General features: G+C 39.2%; 1 long non-coding RNA gene across 1 annotated transcript in view; it reads left to right on the top strand.

The window, feature by feature from the left end:
* Positions 1 to 8,126: 8,126 nt before the first annotated feature.
* LOC129655083 (uncharacterized) overlaps positions 8,127 to 23,873 on the top strand; it is a 166,378-nt gene continuing 150,631 nt past the window's right edge. Inside the window, exon 1 of the long non-coding RNA XR_008715750.1 lies at positions 8,127 to 8,313. This is a non-coding gene — a long non-coding RNA (uncharacterized LOC129655083). The remainder of the gene's footprint in view (positions 8,314 to 23,873) is intronic.

Raw genomic sequence — 23,873 nt, 5'->3', positions numbered from 1 at the left:
TCTGACTCATATACATTATCCTGGTGAAGTGACTTATTTTCTCTATCATATGGGTATTATGAGTACTAATAGGTTTAGCTCGGTGTCTGGCCGAACAATAGTAAAAAGTGAAAGTGAAGTCACTCGGTGGAGTCTGACTCTTTGCAACCCCATGGCCTATAGCCCACCAGGCTCCTCTGTCCATGGGATCATCTCAGCTAGAAAAGTGGAATGGGTTGCCATTTCCTTCTCCAGGGGATCTTCCCTACCCAGGGATTGAACCCAGGTTTCCTGCATTGCAGGTGAATTCTTTACTGTCTAAGCCACCAGGGGAGCCTCAATAGTAAGAGCAGATTAAATGCTAATTATTGGACAGAGGAAGTCCTGGAACAGCAGCAGAAAATGCTAGAAAGAAAACCTCTAGTCAAAAATCATCTACCTTGAAAAGAATCCTTCCTAGATTTCTATCATATTTCTAATACGATAACAATAACAACAATGTATTAGGTAACCTGATCTCTCTAACACTAAAGTGCATTATATGAAGCAGAAATGCATATTGTTGCCACCCAAATCATTTGTTCATTCAGCAAACATTCATTCAAAAGACTCCATATGCCATTCTGCATTGGATACCAGAGAATCAAAAACATATATTAATCTGTGGTATCTCTGATCTGATGATTATTCACAAACTTGCAGGAAAATAAGTCCCAAAGGAAAAATAATCATCATAAAGTGTGCGGAAACTGATAAGATGTAATGAGAGCAGGCAGTAAGTGTGCTGAGTCCATATTGCAGGAAGGGGACTGGGTGAAGTTTTACGTTTCTCGGGAAAGATGACCCAAGTGTTATCACATGACTAGGCATAAACCAGAAGAATTTGGGCAGGGGGACATTCCACACAGTGAAATGTGCATGCGCAGAGGGAGAATGGTATAACATAACACAACACTTTGGGAGGGAAGTACTGGTAGTTCACTATGGCTAAGATTCATAGTTTAAAAAGGAGGAATGGAGAAGGAAAGTCAAATCCAGATCATGAAGGGCCTTGAACGTTATGCTAGAAACTGTCAGTATTATCCTGAAGGCATTGATAAGTCATTGAAGGATTGATTTGTATGCAAAAGGAACTGGATCAGATACTTATTTAAGAAAGGTAATTTTGACGTTGACTGAAGCATTGATTGGAAAGTGATGATTGGAAGAATGGAGAAGATTTCAGAGAAAATAAAAAGCAAATGAAGGAAGGAATGGTGAGAATGGAAGAATTAAAAAGCAGAGACGTCACTTTGCTGACAAAAGTCTGTATAGTCAAAGCTATGGTTTTCCTAGTAGTCATGTACTGATGTGAGAATTGGACTATAAAGAAGGCTGAGCGCTGAAGAATTGATACTTTCAAATTGTGGTGCTGGTGAAGACTCTTGAGAGTCCTTTGGACTACAAGGAGATCAAACCAGTCAATCCTAAAGGAAATCAACTCTGAATATTCATTGGAAGGACTGATGCTGAAGGAATGGTGAGAATTGAAGTCAGGGGACCTCAAGATGTTAGGAATGGGTTGGTGGTGAGGCAGAGAGGGGAGTCAAAGATGACTATTAACTTTCTGATTTGGGTTTCTTAACTTAGTGAAAGAACCACTTGCACACACAAAAAATGAAATCCTATAGAAGGAGCAGATATTAGCAGTTAGAGGGGTAGAAAAGATGTTGAATTCAATACAGCATACTCTGAAGCTCTGGGATATCTGCATTAAAATGTCTTCCAGATACTTTGGAACCCATAAGAGGAACCAAATGGGAAGCATAAATTGGGAGTTGTCAGGATTTTACTAGAGAGTCAGTCTCAGTCTGTACCTCTTGTAGACTGATGAGGCTGTGGTTCAGGACTCTTGATGACCCTCCCATTAAAATCATGTGGCATTAGCCACTCCAAGAAGAGATTTCTATCAACTTCATAGGAATTATCAAACCCACATTACTGGTATGAAGATTGTTTCATTGTGGCTGCTGCTGCTGCTAAGTCGCTTCAGTCGTGTCCGATTCTGTGCAACCCCATAGACTGCAGCCCACCAGGCACACTGGAGTGGGTTGCCATTTCCTTCTCCAATGCGTGAAAGTGAAAAGTGAAAGTGAAGTCGCTCAGTCGTGTCGGACTCTTAGCAACCCCATGGACTGCAGCCTGCCAGGCTCCTTTGTCCATGGGATTTTCCAAGCAAGAGTACTGGAGTGGGGTGCCATTGCCTTCTCCGTGGCAGTGATAGCATTTTGCCTGATCAAACAGCTGGATCCACTAGAATGGATGCTGTTTATCACTCATGCCATTTACAGGCAGGACCAATAGTGCCTCATACCTCATGCAGTGGGTTTCTGCTCTCCTACTAATGGCTTTTGCATTGCCTCTGAAAACCAAGATACTGTTTCACTGGTGTGGCCCATGCATAGCCACAGGTTCATCCACCCTGGCGCCTGAGCTGTGGTTTTCAAATAAATAGAGCAAGAGTATCCCGGCTCATACCTCGTCCCTATGCTACCTAAGGAAGAGGCTGCCACTGAATCTTGGGATCTGGTTTTCCTGGTTTGATAAGCAGAATAATGTCCTCTCCCTCAAAATGTCCTTTGGGTCTGTGCATATGTCACCTTACATGGCAAAGGAGAATTAAGATGGCCAATTACCTGAATTCTCTGGGTGAGACCATGGTAATTGCAAGAAGCTATGAAAGTAAGAGAAGGAAGCATAAGAGGTTAGAGTGGTGGAATCTGAGAAGAACTCAACTCACTTCACTGTTGCTGGCCTTGAAGATGGAGGAAGGGACCCCAAGAGTGAAGGCATGTGGGCAGCTTCTAGAAGCTGGACAAGGCAAGAAAATGGATTCTCCTCAAGAGCCTCCCAAAATGAGCCTAGCCATGATGACACATTGATTTTGAACTGGTGAGAGCCGCATTAGACTTAAAACTTATACAACTGTAAGATAATAAATTTAGATTTTTTAGATTATAGTTGATTCACAATATTGTTAGTTTAAGATATACAGTGCATACATATATTCTTTTTTCAGATTCTTTTCCACTGTAAAGAAATGTAAGTTTCTCAGTCATGTCCGACTCTGCAACCCCATGGACTGTAGCCTGCCAGGCTCCTCTGTCCATGGGATTTTCCCACCAAGAATACTTGAGTGGGATGCCATTTCCTACTCCAGGGAATCTTCCCAATCAAGGGATCAAACCTGATCTCCTGCATTGCAGGCAGATTGTTTACCATCGGAACCACCAGAGCTTGAGATAGTTCCTTGTGCTATACAGTAGATTCTTGTTGGTTATCTATTATGTATATAATAGTGTGTATATTTAAATCCCAAGCTCCTAATTTATCCCTCCTCCCTTTCCCTTTGTTAAACATAATTCTTTTTTTCTGTATTTGTGGGACTATTTCTGTTTTGTAAATAACTCCATTTGTATCATTTTTTGAGATTCCACCTATAAGCTATATCATATGAGATTTGTCTTTGTATGGCTTACTTTACTTATAATGATAATCTTTAGATCTATCTATATTACTGCAAATGGTATTATTTCATTCTTTTTTGTGGCTGAATAGTGTTCCTTTGTATAAATATACCACGTCTTCTTTATCCATTCATCTGTCAGTGGACATTAAGGTTGCTTCCGTGTCCTGGATATTGTAAACAGTGCTGCAGTGAACGCTGTGGTGTACCCTTTCAAATTATGTTTTTCTCTGGTTGTATGCCCAGGAGTGGGATTGCAGGATCTTATGCTAGCTCTTTTTTAAGTATTTTAAGGAACCTCCATACTGTTCTTCCTAGTGGGAGAAAATGGAACCCTCCTACACTGTTGGTGCGAATAAATTTGGATTTTCTATGTCACTGTTTGTAATAATTTCTTATGGCAGCATAGAAAACTAATGTACTTAACAACACCCAGAAGGGCTGGATGGCACAAGTCAGTGAGAAGGTGTCCATGCCCCATAGGGTAGATTTTGGTCAACACAGGAGGGGAGACAATGGATAAATTCTTTCCTTCTCTTCAGAATTTCTTCTGACATATAGGATTTTATACGATCTTTTGGGGCTTCCCCAGGGGCTCGGCAGTAAAGAATCCACCTACAGTGCAGGAGACACAGGAGACACAGGTTCAATCTCTGGGTCAGGAAGATCCCCTGGAGGAAGGCATGGCAACCTACTCCATTATTCTTGCCTGGAGAATCCCAGTGGACAGAGGAATCTGGCAGGCTACAGTCCATATGGTTGCAAAAAGTTGGACACACCTGAAGCAACTGAGCACTCACACATGCTCTTTTGAAGCACACTGTGAGAAAGAGAAATCAGCTGTGTTTTACACAAAGAAAGCTGTAGAGAACTGTACCCTCGTATTTGTTCTTGCTCCTTACTCATTTCCTGTGTTGCTCATTCACGCTTCTCTGAGACTGCAATTCCTAAGGAAGTAGTGGTGGGTAAGAATAGGTCTCACTCAGGTTGCTTTCTAAGAAGCCTGAGAAGGTAATGACTGCTCTCATGTAATTGGGTGAGTCTAGCCAGAAAGTGTGTACAGAGCGATCAGAAAGGTCAGGAATAAGATCCTGCAGAACCAGCATCTAAGAACCAGATGAACCACAGAAGGCTGAAGGAAGCCAGAAGGACAGAGAGGAAGAACTAGGAGCAGTGTTTTAAACCCAAGGGAAGAGAAAGTCGATAAAAGAGGTGGTCAAAGGAATTAGAGGCACAATGGTGATCAGGGGGCCCAAATGAAGGAATAGTTGACATTTTAAAATTAACACCTGGGAATTCATTGCCAACCTTGTCTAAAGGTGGAGACAAAGCCAGGTTGCTGGGGATTTAGGAAGGAATGAATCAGAAGTGATGAAATACAGGCAGCAGGTGTAGACAGCTCTTTAAGGGTGTTGATTATGAAAATAAAAAGGGAGTGCTGTGGCTAGAAGAAGGATTTCTAATTTCTCTTTCCTTTTGTTTTTGTCTTAAGATTGGAGAAACCTAAAGGAAATGAGCCCGCAGAGAAGGCAGCTTCAAGACTCACACAATAGTCAGAAGCCGCACAGACATATATGTACTAACAGAACACAGCACTTTTCTGCTCCTTCCCTTGTATGCTGTCACAAATGCAGAAATGTGTTTTGCTTCCCCCAAATCTAGCATCAGAAAAGTTGGCCACAGCCTCTGTTTGAGGAGGCTGGCAGCTCTGTCTTTGAGTGAGTCAGACAGGACAGAGTTGGGCCCCTGTGGGCTGTCCTGGAGAGCAGCATGTAGTCAGAGAGCTTGCTCCGTTAGCCTTCTGGCTTGAAACGAAGTTAGATCTCAGCACCCAACTGAGTGACTTAAAAACCAGCAAAAGTCAAGGTGTACCTATGCTTCTAGAGTGGAGAGGGATTCTTGTTTGTGAACTCTTCTGAAGTCTGTGGATTCTCCCAGAGAAAGTCAGTCACTGAGTATGACAAATACTAGGTTAAGACAACTCAAGAAACTTCTTTCCATTAATATTCTCTGAAACTTACACACACACAACTTAAGAATAAAATGAAATAGAAAGGCTATACAATTCTTGCTTTTTAAGAATCACATTTTAGGAATGATTTAGTTCAATACTCTTCATTTTACAGTTGAGGAAATTGGTGCATAATAAAAACTTAGGCATAATAATAATAGCATAACAATAGCAAATTATACTTACAATGTTCTTTCACATAAATAAACTCATTTGATCCTCACAAAGACTTTGGAAGAAAGGGAACCAAACAAACCAAAAAATTGAAATTGTACCCTAAAAATACTCTGTTTTTTAATCCTAATGCTTCTATAAAATAGGAGTATTTCACTTCCCCTTTCTCTTGCTACAGGTTAAATACATTATTTTCATTTTACAGGTAAGGAAATAAAGTTGAGATATAAAAGGATATGCTTGATATCTGACAAATATCCTGGGTCTAAAACTCTTGTCAGAATCAACAGTAGAACTCAGGATTCTGTGATTTCAGAGATTTTTTTCATTTCTTTTTCGTTTTATATTTTTACAGCATTCTATGCTCACCAGTGAAACTTACATGGTTTAATTAATCATTATGACAACTCTGTTTGATGGATGAAACCACAAAGCTACTGAAAGATGAAGAAGGCTTCAGTGAAAGTCTCACAAGTACTTAATAAGGGGCTAGGACTTCAGCAACAATTGGGTCCTGAAGTTTCTTGCCCACAAACCAGTTGTTCTCAGCCCTGCCGGCAAATTGGAATGATCTCAGGAGCTATTAAAAAAAAAAAATTACAAGTGCTTGGGCCCTGCCCCTGCCTAACTGAATCACCATCTCTGATGGATGGAGCCTGACTGTCTGTATTTTTTGAGTCTTTCCAGGTGATTCTTACAGCCTCTGTTGAGAATCACAATATATCATATATTTAACATTTACAGTTCTTAATTTTTGTTCCACTCAGTCTGATTCCCTCTTCTGCAACAATAGCTAACATTTTGGTAGCATTCTGCAAGGAATGTGAGATTCATGCATTTTAGCTCTCTGCTGAATAGAAACTGCCACTTTGTATACAAGTATCTTATAATACAAGTTACCAAAGTCTAATGGAATCGCCCACTCTAACAGCCAAAAAAAACCTCATGCTCCTCTAAAGCATTCAAGCATTTTCTTTTTTCATATGACTCTGGATGATTAACATCACATTGCATGGGTAACATATAGAGGATTAAATACTAGAACATGACACCTTTGTTTTAATTGCTGACCATGGTGAACTACAGCGTGAGCAGAAATTCCGTTGCAGGATGAGACTCAGCAGGCAGATGAGCACAGAGCTTGCTTGTCTCCTATGCTGGAGCCCCCCGTGTATTACTGCTGGTATCCATGTGTAACAGATAGTATTGTGCATTGAGCTGGAAGATAATAAATAGATGTGAGATGATGATTTACGGAAGGGTGCTTAGAACTCCTTGAACCAGCAGGAGAAGAAAACAGTGCTGGTACAAGGTTGCACTGTCAAACTCAAAATCCTTTTCTTCCTTTCTCTCCAGAGGGCAATTTCTCCAAGACATAACTTGCTTTCTGCCTTATCATCTGGAAATTCGGTGGTTAATTACTAAAATGCCTGATCCACAAATCTCTAACTGTCATATTTTTTTTCTCCCTTTTGGTTGACTTTCTTAAAAGAATGTCTCATTTTTAATGAAATAACTCTCATTAAAACTGCCTGTTCTTCAGGAGTTTTTGTGTGACTACTTTTACTTCCTTTTAAAAACTTCCCTTGTTTAAACTACTGTGGCTTAGTGAAATTGTACGGCTACCTAAAATCAGTATGATTTGAAATCTTAACACCACCAACAAAAAAAATTAAATGAAAACTGAAAATGCCAGTGAGTTCTTTGCCTGATTTCTTATGACACAGTTGTTTTATTTCATATGTTTCGCCTTGACAGAGAAATAAACAATTCTAGAGAAAGTGATGGTGATAGATATATTAAAGTGATTAATGATATTGTCAGCTTGATGACTCATCTGTATCATATGAAAAATAGATTGTTTATTTATCCAAGACTATGCTCTTTCTTATCATTCTAATATTAAATGTAATCATGGGATGAAAGCACTAACATTGCCAAAAATGAAAAGTGATTGATTTAAGGGCTCATCTTACACCAGATGCTCCATGGAAAAATGAGTCACCGTTAAAGGCCAAGCAGACTAGCCCTCACCTCTATCTCATGGACCCACCAGTTTAACACAGTGATTAACACACTGCCTTTTTGTCACACTAGTGTGTACAAATCCCAGCTCCGCCACTTGCTAGCTGTGTGACCTTGAACAAGTTATTAAACTTCATTGCCTCAGTTTCCTCATTTATAAAACTTATTATTATTCCTCATTTATAAAAATGAGAAGAAAAGCATCACCTACTTCATAGAGTTGTCATGAAGTTTCAAGTGACTCAGTGTGTGCTCCATAAACTATTATTTTGATCATCCATCTGATGTGTCAGTTATTTTGTATTTAGAAAGCTTCTGATGATATATACCATGATGGGAAAACACGATCTGCCTGATCCCATTTCTCTGATAATTCAATCAATTCATCACCCAGGATATAGGCTGATACCAGGGTAGAGAAAAAGTGAGTCAAGCTGTGTTGAAGCAGGAGTGTGAGTCACTGACTACAAGGACTTTGCTGTATAGGAAGCAGTGTGGTGTGGGAGAGAAGCATGGGTGTCAGACCAACACGCATTTGAGAATCAGCTCTGCCTCTTGAGAGGAGATCTTCAACAACATATCCAATCTCTCTAATTCTCAATTCACCCTAAAGTAAAAGGTACGAAAGATTTAAATGTGATCACAGGTGTAAAATACTTAGCTACCTGTTATGCTAACTCATTATTACCACTATTACTGTTTTTAATCTTGGGAGAGAAGCTGGAGGAGAGACACTGGGTTCCTAGAGTGGGGAGAGATCAGGAGCCATGGGATGAGGGTAGGGGAGAGTAGTTTGGGGACAGTTTACAAAAAGGGAAGTAGTCAGGGCCTTTAACACATGCTGTGTCCTTCCAGCTCGTTCTCCCTCCTGGTAAATGTCCAACTGCCATATTCATTCATTTAGTCAACACGTATTAGTGAGTCCCTGCTATGGGCTGGGCACTTTTCTAGGTGTCAAAGGCAATGGTCTGATTCTTAGGGAGCTTATATTCCTGGTGGGGGGTGGGCTATAATAAGGTAAATAAATAAATGGGGCAGATAATCTCATATTGTAAAAAGATAACAGATTAGGCAGAGAATGCTGTGGGAGAGGCTATCTTAGCTAAAAAAGGCCAGTTGAAGAGGTAAAATTTAAGTGGACTAGAAGAAAGAGGAACCAAGCTACATTAAGCTCTGGGAAAAGAGCAATCTGCTCAGAGGGTCCTGTGCACAAAAGACCTTGAAGCGGAAATGATCTTGGCCTATTCCCAGGCTAGTGTGACTGTGGCCTATATTGGATCCCACTGGAGGAAGCAGCAGAGCCCCCACTTTAGAGAGCCATGCAAGGGAAGCCTTGCAGGAGGCTGTGTACCCAGTGCATTGTAAAGCTGTGAGAGGCTTCCGTGTTTCCACTGGAAGCAGAAGAATAAAGTGATGGATTTACTGCACAGGCTCTTGCCAAGAACTCAAAACTTCATCAACAGGTAGCTGTGTTGAATTTACAAGACTCAACCCTGTTCATTTGTTCGTCACCACCACCTAACTAGTGAGGTGACTGAAGTAGAAACTTTACACTCTAAATTTTTAGAGATGAAAAGACTAAGGTTCAGAGTGCCTGAAGTTCCTCCAGCCAGACGTCTCATCAAGACAGAGTAAAAATCACTTAGCGGCAGAGCTGTGGGGTGTAGTCTAAGTTTTGAGATTCTAGTCCCGAGCTCTGTCTGTCACAAGAAATTCACTTGGCTTAGCAATCAGATTTATTCTATTAAATATAGTTTTTTTTAAAGTTTTGATTATTTTTATCCTGTTTGTTTTTCACACCTTGTGATTTCTATTTGATTTCCCATTAGATTCTGCCAACTAAGGGTAGATTCCTTGGATGTATGTGTTAGGCTTCTGTGAGTGGTAATAACCACAGTGCTACAAGAATCACTAAACACATAAATATGACATGACTCCCTTCTTGCCATTCCCTTCATGGTGGCGCAGTCTGAGCGTAGTAAGAAGCCTAGAGAGGAGTTCGGTTAGGTAGTGTAGAGAAAACCGTATCACAGACATCTACTCAGGTTTCACGGGCCCTTCCAGACTGTTCTCACAAACTCTGCCTCTCATTAAAACAGGAGGCACAACAATTTGTACTGATGCTAATTCCAGTATTTGTGATTCAATATTTGAAGTATTTAGTTTTCCACATTACCAGACAAAAAATTACACGTGGCCCAGAATGACAGTAGTCAGAGGCAGCTTTTCTTATGTGCTCTGACCAGAAAAATAAAAATGAAACTTCTTAGAATTTAATTAGAGGAAGAATGAAATACCGGTTCCTTTCAAAACTGTAGGATCAACAAAGGCAGTCATGGCACTTGTAGTGATTTTGCAACAGAAGGTAGCTATACTTGGCATAATGGTAAAGAGTTAAGAAAATGGAGCTGTATTAATCAGAGTAAAGAAAATTTTTATTAACTGCATAGTTTGTAAGCACCACTTTTTTTTTTTTTTTTTTTTTACTCTTTGTTGGGAAGATGGAGGCATGCACTGGAAACACTAATTCTAATTATTACCGTAAGTGGGAGTTTTTGGCACAAGGTCAAGAAATAATAGGAGAATGTGTGAATCTCACTATTGAGCTGCAGTAAGCCTAATCATTTGAATAAAGCCAGTTGTTTTTTCTTGGACTGTCTCTGGGCTGTTCGGTGTTCTGGATGAATCTAACGCAATCAGGCTGTTCTCTGGTGGATAACTACTTCCTGCTGACTCAGGACGACTTGCTTCCTTTGCCGTTTATTAAAATGAAACATTTGTATTAAAACCCCATTTTTTAGTGATGACCAAATATACATTAGTAATGACATTATTAAAACTATTTTGTTTAAAATGAACTTTCACACTAGCGTGTTGCAAAGCAGCACAAACAAATCTATCTAATTTCATTGGAGATGGTTTTAAAAAGCTTGCAGATCTTTCTGGCGCTGTTACAGAAGGGGATTTGATGTGTGTTTCAGGAGACAATCTAAGTTTTTATGGGTATAAAAAATGAATACTGTTTCCACTACTCCACACAGCAAATAATGTATAATTCATGATTTTTCATTAACATGCAAATGTGAAATAGTGTCATCTATGTTTGCATCTACTAATAATCTATTAAATATTTAGAAGCATAGTAAAGAATACCAAAAATGTTTGGCCTGGGTACTGTTTAAGTGGTCTTTTCCCTCATTTTTTATTTGTCCATATATTTACACATGTAAAAATGTAGGAGAAACAGACAAGCAAATAATCAGTTTGTTGTCAAGCATTTGTAAAATCAGACAATAACCCTCATATTTATATAGTTCTCGGTACTTTCAATAGCACTTTCACATAGAGGGTCTCGGCTGTCCATGACAACAGCCAAATTAGGCTGTCATTATCCTTGTTTCATGGATCAAGAAACCAAGACAGTGATTTACTGGCCAGGACATCATCCCAAGTGCCAAGTGTCTTGATTTATAATTTGTTGCACCTCAGGAGCACAGCAGAATCTCAGATATAAGATCATAGAATTCCAAGTGTTTGATAAATACATTTCTCTAAGACCATTGCCTATAGCTTGCACTGGCTGAAGGTTTTGAAATTTTCTTTCTAAGGTGCCAAGATTCTTCATTAGTTTGTCCTAAAATATTCACTGAGCAAAGCAGTATGCTCCCATGTGCTCAGCATTCTTCCAGGGACCTGATAGGAGCTAGAGATGAATCAGACACAGGCATGTCATAAAGGATAGAACTGTCGAGTCCAAAGGGCTTCCCAGGTGGTGCAGTGGTAAAGAATCCTCCTGCCAAAGCGGGAGATGCAAGAGACATGGATTAAATTCCTGGGCCAGGAAGATCCTGGAGAAAGAAATGGCAACCCACTCCAGTGTTCTTGCCTGGGAAATCTCATGGACAGAGACCCTCCATGAGGTCACAAAGAGTTGGGTATGACTGAGCAACTGACCACACACACATAGAGTCCAAAGAAACAAGCTATAAGAGAAAATTGCTGCCATAAAAGGAATATTGAATCAAGTGCTATTAGAGGAGTAGAGAAAATGTTTAAAGGAGAGAAAGGATGTATTTCTCTGGGCAGAGAGAATTTGAGCAGGCTCAGGGAGAAGTGAGGGGTCTAGGATGTAGTGCATTGAAGAAGCCAGTGAAGATCTAAAGACCAATCACGTGATGTTTTCATTTTAATCTTGGAGGCCGTGTGAGAAATTCTAGGGAATGTGGTCATTAAAGTATTTCAGAATAAGAAGATAAATTCTCCCAAAAAGAGTAATGGAAATAAATATAAAAGAAAAGAAAAACATCATCCAACATCCTGGAAAGATTCTTAGAATCTGGCTTTTCTTAATAAGACATTAATGGGGTAGGAATAGAGAGAGTTCAGTCAAGATATGACAAAATATTGATTTCTTCTCTTTTATTAGTATGTTCTAAAATTTCTAAAGATTTCTCTATGGTCACAATTTTATTATCATCTTTGGTATTAATTCTGTGGAGTCAGTCTGGTCGCATTAAGGCATTTGGAAGATACAAATCTTTACTTTAAAAACAAAACTATCCTTTCAGTTCATAATGACTTGATACAGTCCATGGCTTCAAAGAATTTGTCTTCAGTTATAGCACAAGGATCCCCATTTAGGAGTCGTGAAACCGAGGACTGGGTTATCTTTCAATGGTACTAGTCTGTGCCCAGGCCTAGTCAAGCATTCCTTCAGCCAACCCAACAGACTGACCTGTGTTAATACATTTTAAGCACATTTAAACAATTTATCAAATTGAAGTTGTGGTAAAGCGATAGAGAGATAGCTACAAAGATCATACAAGCAAAAGCAATCACAACATTTTAAAGTCCTCTCAGACATTATTATGAATCTGCTTTCAAGTACTTGATCAAGGTTGGAAACCACCAGCATAGGCGGTATAACCCTTGCTACCCAGATGGTGTTGTCATTCCAGCAGGTCCACTGCCCTAGACTTCTGATTGGGGATCCTCTCCAGCAGAACTCTGGCTCTGAGGATGCTATTTCCCCTTTCTGGTGAATAATTCTGCGCTCCAAATTCATTTTTGCTGAGCACATCATTTCTTATCCAGGTCCTGGGGGAGCTTCCATACTGCATTACTCCCTCATATGTTGTATCACATCCACGGACACCAGGCAGTATTTTGCTTGGAGGTTTAGGAGTTTCTCCTGAGTCTTGCCACCACTGTTTGTTCTGTTCAATGGTCTAAGTATTGTTAGGTAGGTTCTTTGGATATAAGTAGACTTTCTTTTTTTCTCCTGAGGTCATTTCCCATTCAATCACTGTGACTTACTCCTTTTGGGCATTACCAGTCTCTCTCCCTGTTGAAGGGAGCTCTTGAATTCTATAGGATTCTCTAGGGGACCACACTGTTTATTTGAATGTGAAGTGAAAGTGTTAGTTGCTCAGTCGTGTCCAACTCTTTGTGACCCCATGAACTGTAGCCTGCCAGGCGCCTCTCTCTGTGGAATTCTTTAGGCAGGAATACTGAAGTGGGTAGCCCTTCCCTTCTCCAGGGGATCTTCCTAACCCAGGGATCAAACCCTGGTCTCTTGCACTGGCAGGCAGATTCTTTACCACTAGTGCCACCTGGGAAACCCGGTTTAGTGTGAGCTCCTAGCAAAGAATTACTTAAAATCAAAAACACATTCTCTGATATATAGAAAACAGGACGATTGCTGATTTCTGTGACCAAAGAAATAACCATCCCAAAATGAATTTATGGATGTAATTATTATAGCATCTGATATATCCATGTCAAACATATCAAATCTCCTTTCATGACAAAGTGAAGTCCTACAAAATGAATAGGAAGTACAGTGATAAGCTACCATGACTTTACCAAAGGACTGACATCTTGTTCTGTACAATTTCCTTTTCTTTCAAACAGAGTAAATATAATTTGAACAATAGTTCTCAAATGTCAGTCATCAGACTCGGACTGGACTGGTTAGAAAGGGAATTTGTTTAAAAGCTTTTTTAAACATTAATAACTTTCTGATCTGAGTGCTGTTTCTCTTACCACTGCCATGAAGATTCTAAAATCAGTAGGTATGCAATTGGATGTAAGAATTAGCATTTTAACCTGTTCTCTGGATAATCCTGTCACACGGTCAGGCTTAGAAATCAGGGATCTTCAGCGTATACAGCTGGCAGTAGGATCACTCGTGGCTAGTAGTGGATCCATGGTAATCTGAGGAGGGAAGTCCTGGGAAATCCAGGACAGACGAGACCCATAAGTGACTTACGTCTGTGTTTTTGTAAATTAGAGATGGGCAGAAAAGCTATTGCTGTTAATAGTTTTTAACGGCACACTATTTTTAGGGACCAATTACAGAGTTCATTAAAAAAAAAACAAAACTTTTCATGTGGGGGCCTTTAGCATCACAAGTATTTCTGTCATGGAGTCACTTGTAAGCCCAGGACACAGGGAGATCTCACAAAGGAAGTCATGGGGTCAAGGAGAACTAGGACAGGCAGGAGAAACTGGTCAGTGGCGAGGGGGAGTTAGCCAACATTTTTAAATGACATTTAACCCTGATTCTGACAATATTTTAGAGACTCTTCAGTGTGGAAGCATGAAGGATGTAATAATGAGTACTTCCAAGGATAGCTAAGAGAAATGTATGTGTATGCACGCATGCTAAGTTGCTTCAGTCATGTCTGACTCTTTGCAACCCTGTGGACTGTAGCCTGCCAAGCTCCTCTGTCCCTGGAATTTTCCAGGCAAGAATACTGGAGCAGGCTGCCATTTTCTATTTCAGGGGATCTTTCTGACTCAGGGATTCAGCCCACAACTCTTGCATCTCCTGCATTGGCAGGCAGTTTCTTTACCACTGCACCACCTGGGAAGTTTGATAACTCAACAGTAACTGGTAATTAGAGTTTTACACTGATAAACATTAACACCAGAAAAATGAATATTTGTCCAGTTTTTAATAGACTCCTCAGAGGCTAAAAATGACTCCCTGCTTGACCAAAACAAAACCATAATAGAAGGTAAGCTGTGGGCATAAAGAAGAGAAAGGTTTCAGGAATCCAGGTGTTCACCTTTCCCTCTGTGAAGTCTATTTTGTGTGCAGGATCCATACAGTGAAGAGAGGGGGCCCAGCTCAGGCTATTCCACCACAGCTTCAAGACCTGAGAAAGCTGGAATATAGAGCCCAGGATGACTTAGAGAAGTGCCATGAAGTTGTGAACATCAGAGAACCATAGATGGTCAGTCTCAGGAAAAGTCTTAAAGCCAGATCATTTGCCTCCTGTGTAGACACAGCGAGTGAAGTGAAGGACATCTTAACTCCTGGGAGTAGGGTGCATATAGTGGGATGACAGACCGCCTTGCCGAACAGCCTCGACCTAACTTACTGTCAGGATGTGGTGTTTTCCGCACTTAACTCCATTATATAACATTGCTCTTAAATGTACTTGCAAGAGGATGGAAAAAGAACACTGCATGGTTCTGGAATTAGCTCCTGCTCAGTAAACAGAGAGAGGGCGATGTCTCTAAGAATCACAGTCTTAGCCCATTGTGGCAGTGAAATGATCACAGTGACTGTTTGCAATATGCTAATGACCATTAAGATATAGGGATACCAGCTATCGAAAACTATTTCATCAAAAGACATTCTCAGGTGAGGTAAAGAGCCTAGTAGACAAGTTGAAAAAAAAAAATATTTCTATTCTCTGTCTTGGCTTTCTTGTCTTGCATCTCTATGATGAACTACCTGTTAGCCTTAATTACCAATAGTTCAGGATTGATGTTCAGAGTCACAGTGCTGTTTAAACTCTTATTTTATTTTTAATCTTTTTATTTTGTATTGGAGTATAGCTGATTAACAATGTTGTAATACTTTCAGGTGAACAGCAAGGGACTCAACCATACAAATACATGTATCCATTTCCCCCATACTCCCCTCCCATCCAGGTTGCCATATAACGTTGAACAGAGTTCTCTGGACTGTACAGTAGGATCTTGCTGGTTATCCACTTTAAATATAGCATATAAACTGTTATTCAAAAGAGGATGGTATCTGTCAGAACTGACCTGATTTATTTTTATTTATTTATTTTTTAGGTCTCAGCCCATGGGCCTGTGATGATTTACATATTTCTAGTAGCTGTATCACATCTGTTCCTTAGGTCTAATTTTCAGGTTCCAAGCATTAGCAGTGTGACCACAAAGATCTATGAGCTGATGCTTTATTTGATTTTTGTGTGTTTGTTTTAATGGAAAAGTAGAAAGGGAGGGAAGGAGGGAGGGGGGTATTTGATTTGCTGTCTAGCCAACACAATTCTAAAAAGCATTAAGCTGAAACTGCTACAAGTGTTTATTTCCTAACTCTTTCTTGTATAATGGGAACAGTCAAGATCTGGACATGAGTCAATATAAGGTTTGTGGTTTTATGATGAGCATATCAGCCAGTGGAAGGAGTAAACCCCAGTGACAGCTGTGATGGGTCTTGGAATCAGACATCCTCCAATAACATGTTCCCCCCTAGCTTACAGATACTCTTGTAAAATAGGGTCAAGGCTTATGGCAGATGTTGAATATCTCTGAGCTACATGAAATTTGTCTCTGTGGATCTGTGCCTAACAACCATTACATCAAGCCACAGGTACAACGAAGTCTGTTTCCCTCTTTGACATGATATGTTGTTACTCTAGAGGCAAAGCCTTGTGCTATTGCCAGCTGAAAAAGACACCTCTCTAACATTTAAAAGAACGCAGGCACAGAATTGGGAACAGTTAGGCTATTCCATCCATCAGAATATAAAGCAATGATTTTATCCAGGACAAGCCTCATAGCTCATTACAGTATGGTGTCTTGAAATGAGGATACCTGAAATAACAATGACCATACCAAAAATTAAGTAAATAAACTTCTGGAAATTTCTGAAATGTTAGTGTGCCTCATAGATGTGATTCTACCCAACTCTAATCCCTGCTATAATAGTGAATACTTATTTTTTTTTAATTTTATTGAAGAATTGTTGATTTATAATGTATGAGTTTCAGGTGTGCAGCAAAAGGAATCAATTATACATATATCCCCTCTTTCCCCCACTTTTTTATTGGACTTCAATTGCTTTACAATGCTGTGTTAGTTTCTGCTGTATAACAATGTGAACTAGCCATATGTAACATATATCCCTCCCTCAGCCTCCCTCCCAACCCTCCATTTCAGCCCTCTAGATCATCACAGAGCACCAGGCTGAGCTGCCTGTGCTATACAGCAGTTTCCTCATAGCTATCTATTTTACACATGGTTGTTTATATATGTTGCATCAATGCTACTCTCAATTTGTCCTCCTCTTTCCTTCCCACCCTGTGTCCACAAGTCTGTTTTCTACATCTGTGTCTGTATTCTTGCCTTGCAAATAGGTTCATCACTGTTTTTCTAGATTCCATATATATGTGTTAATATATAATATTCTTTTCTCTTTCTGATTTACATCACTGTGTATAACAGGGTCTAGATTCATCCACCTCAGTTCAACAGACTCAAATTCATTCCTTCCTTTGGCTGTGTAATATTCCATTGTATATATGTACCACAACTTCTTTATCCATTCATCTTCCAGGTTGACATCCAGGTTGCTTCCATGAACTGGCTATTGTAAATACTGCTTGCAGTGAACACTGGGGTACATGTGTCTTTTTGAGTTATGGTTTTTCTCAAGGTATATGCCCATTAGTGGGATTACTGGGTCATGTGGTAGTTCTATGCTTAGTTTTTGAAGGAACCTCCATACTGTTCTCCACAGTGGCTGTACCAATTTACACTCCCTCCAACAGTGTAAGAGGGTTCCCTTTTCTCCACCCCCTCTCCAGTATTTATTGTTTGTAGATTTTTTTGATCATGGCCATTCTGGTTGGTGTGCAGGGATACCTCATTGTAGTTTTGATTTGGAAATGGCAACCCATTCCAGTATTCTTGCCTGGAGAATCCCATGGACAGAGGAGCCTGCTGGGCTACAGTCCACAGGGTCGCAAAGAGTCGGGCACGACTGAGCGACCTTACTTAATAATTAGTGATGTTGAGCATCTTTGTATGTACCTCTGGGCCATCTGTGTGTCTTCTTTGAAGAGATATCTACTTAGGTCTTCTACCCATTTTTTGATTGGATTGTTTATTTTATGGATATTAGGCTCCATGTGCTGTTTGCGTATTGTGGAGATTAACCCTTTGTCTGTTGCTTTGTTTGCAAATATTTTCTCCCATTCTGAGGATTATCTTTTGGTCTTATTTATGGTTTCCTTTGTTGTGCAAAAGCTTTTAATTTTAATTAGGCCCCAATTGTTTGTTTTTGTTTTTATTTTCATTATTCTAGGAGGTGGGTCAAAAAAGATCTTGCTGTGATTTACGTCAAAGAATGTTTTTCCTGTGTTTTCGTCTAATAGTTTTACAGTGTCCAGTCTTATATAGAGTTCTTTAATCCATTTTGAGTTTATTTTTTATGTTTGGTGTTAGAGAGAATTCTGATTTCATTCTTTTACTCATAGCTCCCCAGATTCCACAGTGCCATTTATTGAAGAGGCTTTTTTTTTTCTCCATTGCATATTCTTGCCTCCTTTGTCATAAATTAGGTGACCGTCCCCTCTTTTTTTTAAGATTCTTTTCCATATAGGCCATTATAGAGTACTGGGGAGAGTTCCCTGTGCTATAGAGTAAGTTCTTATTAGTTATCTATTTTATATATACTAATGGGTATATGTCAATTCCAATCTCCCAACTTACCCCTCTTCCCCAACCCCTTATCCTCTAGGGACCATATGTTTGTTTTCTACATCTGTGACTCCTGTTTTTTTTTTTTTTTTTTTTAATATCCTTCTCCCATGTAGTCCATTGCAGAGTATTGAGTAGAGTTCCCTGTGCTATAAGTGGGTTATTAACCATCTATTTTACATGTAATAGTGTGTATACATCAATCCCAACCTCACAATTTATCCATCCCTTCCTCATCCCCTGGTAACTATAAGTTTCTTTTCTACATCCATGACTCTACTTCTGTCTTGTAAATAAGTCCATTTGTAATCCCTCCAACTTTTTTTAGATACCACATATAAGCGATATCATATGATATTTGTCTTTCTGTGCCTGACTTACTTCACTCAGTATGATAATCACTAGGTCCATCCATGTTGCTGCAAGTAGCGTTATTTTATTCTTTTTTATTGATGAGTAATATTCTACTGTATATAGGCACCACATCTTCTTTATCCATTCCTCTGTTGATGGGCCTTTAGTTGCTTCCATGTCTTGGCTATTGTAAACAGTGCTGTAATGATTAGTTCTTTCCATAGAGGAAACCAACACTTTCACCGAATAAAGTCATCATTGAGCCATCAGGAAAGGTGTTCTGTGGGCATCTGATAAAATATAGTTAGGAAGCCTATAAATAGTGTAGCTCAAATGGCTTCCAAATGTCAGTGAATTTCCATACTACCTGTTTTTTATGTGTTTTTTTTTTTTTTAATTGAAGTACAGTTGATTTACAGTGTGGTGTTAATTACTGCTATACAGCAGAGTGATTCAGATATACATTGCTGTTGTTCAATTGTCTAGTTATGTCCAACTATTTGCATCCCCATGGACTGCAGCATGCCAGGCCTCCCTGACCCTATTATCATTCTTTTTTGTATTCTTTTCCATTCTGGTTAATCAGAATATATTGAATAGAGTTCCCTGGGCTGACAATAGAATTTTCTTGATCATCCATCCTATATATACCAGTTTACATCTCCTCAACCCAAACTCCCAATCCATCCCTCTCCAACCCCCTACCCCCTGACAACCACCCATAATACTTGTTGAACTACTTAACAATTCATGAAGAATGCAGGGTGAATAGAAATTTCCTGAAAAAACTGGCTAGTGGCCCCAGAAGACTCTTTGCATGTTGGCCTCCTTGTCTCCTGCATGAAAGGATATCTCCATGATGTGTTTTCAAACTGCCATCTTATCACTTTGCAAGATACATCATAACCGTATCAAGAGAAAGGAAATGGCTATCCAAGAAGGCACTGAAGAATCAATTTCTTGAAAATGCAGAAACATACTTTGCATGAAATATTTCTGTTTTACTTTTTCTTGATGTTATGGCTTATTTTGGGTTCTGTAGATACACAAAACACACACACTCCTGTGTCTACTCTTACTAGAGTAGTATTTTTTTTTAACAGTTCTTTCTGAGCATAAAGGAATTTTTAATTTTCTTCATCAATCTGTGATATGTTATTTCTCACACAAAAAATAAGGGTCTTATATAAGGGCTTCCCTGGTGGCTCACAGTGTAAAGAATCTGCCTGTAATGCAGGAGACCCAGGTTCAATTCCTGGGTTGGGAAAATCCCCTGGAGAAGGAAATGGCTACCCACTCCAGTATTCTTGCCTGGAGAATTCTATGGACTGAGGAGCCTAGTGGGCTACAGTCCATGGGGTCACAAAGAGTCGGACATGACTGAGCAACTGATTCTTACTACTACTACTTCTTAAATAGTTTACATTTTTATGTTTCTTTGCACCTCATTTTTTAAGTATTTTGTCATTCTGGGTATGGGAATGAATAACTTCAAAGCACTATATCTGAATAGTTTAGCAACATTAATCAGTTATCTCAAAATTTATTATTATAAATTAAACTTTTATGTGACTATTTGTAAAAGAACAATGCATTTAAAGTTATTTATCTGAGGAACACTTTTTGGGTCTGCTATATTCCCATTAGCAAAGTTTCCTGATTAAATTAATAGAAAAAAACCTAATGTTTTACTCTCTTTTAAAATCATTCTCTCTCTATATATATACACACACATATATATGTATATAAATATTATCATAGTTCATCTGATTAGCTAAGCAGAATATTTTAACATTATTTGTATTTTCATGTCTTATGATAATTTGGGGTAGAACTAGAAGTCAGTTTTAAATCCAAATGTTTCTTGTTCTTGCTTTGTTTCATTTTTTTCCCCAGTATTACAAGACAAATTTCATGTGAGGCATATTTTATATCTTATTCCAAGTGGTGGTATTTCAGGAAAAAGACTCTTACCATTTAGACAATGCATATACAAAAAGTGAAGTGCAAATTCAACATGTATCTTGGTAAGTTGATCTAGGTAAACATGCTAAAAAGTGAACTCAATCTGAAGAGCCACAAAATTTCCACATATTTTGTTTTGTAAAGAAAAATAAATATGAAGCACAATGCCAGACAAAGTCACTTACCTCCTCTCTTGCAGGCATTAAATTATTTGGTTATCTACATTGATCCAATTAATGGTCAGACTGCCAAATCCCCACTTTACTTTGTGTTGCATAGTCCTAGCCTTTGTTATGTGCCCCTGGGAGTTATAGTTGAAAATGAAAGCAATTAAAGAGTTGCTGGGAATTATTTTATTATTAGGAATGGCATGCTCATCTGCCTGAAAGAGAAATGATGGTAGAAGTCTAAATAGTGGTGACTATAGGAATGGACGTTGAAATTAAAATAAAATGGAGAGGTTTGATTTAATTTAAACACATGTCTATTTCCATTCATTCATTCAGCAGATTTATATAGCATGCCTACCAGAGTCAGGCACTGGGCACAAGAGTGAATGCTAGGCACTGGGAATACAGAAATGAAGAAGTTAAAGTCTCTATGATCATGGTGCTTATATTAATAGAGAATTCCAAAAAATCTATGCTTCTAATAGAGTGTTGCTGCTGCTACTAAGTCACTTCAGTCGTGTCTGACTCTCTGTGACCCCATAGACAGAAGCTCACCAGGCTCCTCTGTCCCTGGGACTCTCCAGGCAAGAACACTGGAGTGGGTTGCCATTTCCTTCTTCAATGCATGAAAGTGAAAAGTGACAAGTGAAAGTGAAGTCGCTCAGTCATGTCCGACCTCAGCGACCCCATGGACTGCAGCCTTCCACGCTCCTCCGTCCATGGGATTTTCCAGGCAGGAGTACTGGAGTGGGGTGCCATTGCCTTCTCCGATAATAGAGTTTAGGAGAGATATAAAAGAAGTGTGTAATATAGGTATTATGGGAAAATCACAGAAAGAAGTCCCTAAATGGCCTGGAGATGCATTGGAAATGCTTCCCCCAAAAAATAATGCTTGCTCTGCTCATGAAGGACTGTGTCATTAGACGGTTGCTTCTTATTAAAGAGGACTCCAGGCAGAGGGAATGAGCAGTTTATAAGGAGGAAAATATGTGCTAGAATGGCATATTTAGTGAACTGCTAATAATGGGACCTCTAAGGTAATTTTAATACAGGAAACTGGTAATTCAAAAGGCAGATTATGAAGGAAGCATATATGCCAAGGTTTGAACTTTTTACCAAAGGTAATGGGAGGCCATCAAATTATTTTAAGATGCAGAGTGACATAATTTTCTGAACTAAAGTCTAAAGTATACCCAAATCCCTTAGTCATGAGTCTACTCCAGTGTTCCTTACGGGATTTCATTTTACTGAATGATGAGAGTGATGGCACAGAATAAGGGAAGCATTGCTTTGAACTACCTGGAGGAATCTAGAAAATAATCTCAAACTCTCCAGGATAATTTTCTTCATTATAAATGAAGAGGTTGACTAAGTAATCTTTAAGTCTCTTTGGCTTGAAATTTCTGTTCCGTTTCTTCGTTTTGAGCTCTGCTGCTGCTGCTGCTGCTAAGTCGCTTCAGTCGTGTCCGACTCTTAGCGACCCCATGGACTGCCTCCCACCAGGCTCCTCCACCCATGGGATTTTCCAGGCAAGAGTACTGGAGTGGGGTGCCATTGCTAATGAGAGATTGTTTTAGCCCTACCTCAATACTGAATAGACAGTGCGTCATGTGACTATGCTGAGCCAATCACCAGGTTAGACTTGGTGATCTTATCCACTTAATGAGGCATTCTTGGAGGCAGAATTCTGGTTATAAAATCCCACAGTGTGCTGAATTGTGACAGAAGCCACAAGAGGATGGTACACATGGGAGGAAAATAATTAATTTCCACACCTCCTACTTAAGCAGGAGTCCAGCTATGTAGAATAAGAATAAAAGTGAAATATTATAAGTCCATCTGTAGATTTTGTTTTTTCACTGAAGTAGGCCAATAAATTTTCAGATCACTGCCAACTCCACTTTTACTTAAAAAAAAAAAAAATAAAGTAAAACATTCACAATTCCAGCTTTGTGGTGGTTTCGATTTTTAAAAAAAGATAAGGGAGGGATGGGGAAGTAAAGGACAGTGTCAGCCTCTGTGAGCATGAGGATTATTTAAATAGAATTGACAGTTTATCTGATTTGAAATTAAGATACATCAGTTCAACAATAATGCAAGGTAATTTCAAAGCTATGTTCACAGGGGTATTTAGGGCACTTCTAACTATGGTTTGGCAACCTGACAGGGAGCCTTTTGAGGTTCCTATACCGTCAGATAGCCATTTCACATTAATCGTAAAAGGCTTTCTGGAAAGTTAGGCTTCCTTGGTAGCTCAGTGGTAAAGAATCTGCCTGTAATGGAGGATCTTTGCTTTTTAAAGTACAATTTCAAAACAGTTATGTACCACACTTAAACTATGAAGCAATCTAGTAAATTCAGATGGAAGTGGGGTTATTGCCCACAGAGTAGCTAACATTTAAAAAACAAATTAAAGTAAGATATATTTGAATAGAGATTTAGGTTAGGACTAAGGAGAAGTTCCAAATGCAAGGACTGTGTCACGGGAGTTACTCAGATATCCACAAAAATAGCAAAAAGTGAACTATGGTAGAGAAGGATGGACCAATTAACTCTCAAACTACTTCACCTTGTTCAGTCTAGAATTTTTTTATATAGTGAAGTTAAACACAAATGATAGTGCATCTGTATGTTCTTTGGGACCTAAGAGTTGATACAGTGAGAAAGGTCAAAATTAATTCTACTATCTGTTTATATTTAAATAAATGACAGAATTAGGAACTATAAAATAGCTAGAAAAGAAAATCTGAAGATGACCTCAGCTAAAAAAGATCTGCCTCATTTCAGACTTTTAGATAATTTGCATATAGCAACATGCTTGCATGCCTGCATTAGTCATGTCCAACTCTTTGTGACCCCGTGGACTGTACCCCTTCAGGCTCCTCTGTCCATGGGATTCTCCAGGCAAGAACACTGGAGTGGGTTGTCATGCCCTCTTCCA

This window comes from Bubalus kerabau, chromosome 6 (assembly GCF_029407905.1).
Source record: "Bubalus kerabau isolate K-KA32 ecotype Philippines breed swamp buffalo chromosome 6, PCC_UOA_SB_1v2, whole genome shotgun sequence".
Taxonomy (NCBI): domain Eukaryota; kingdom Metazoa; phylum Chordata; class Mammalia; order Artiodactyla; family Bovidae; genus Bubalus; species Bubalus kerabau.
Note: the sequence above shows the minus strand (reverse complement) of the source record. Positions and strands in the feature narration are given on the sequence as shown.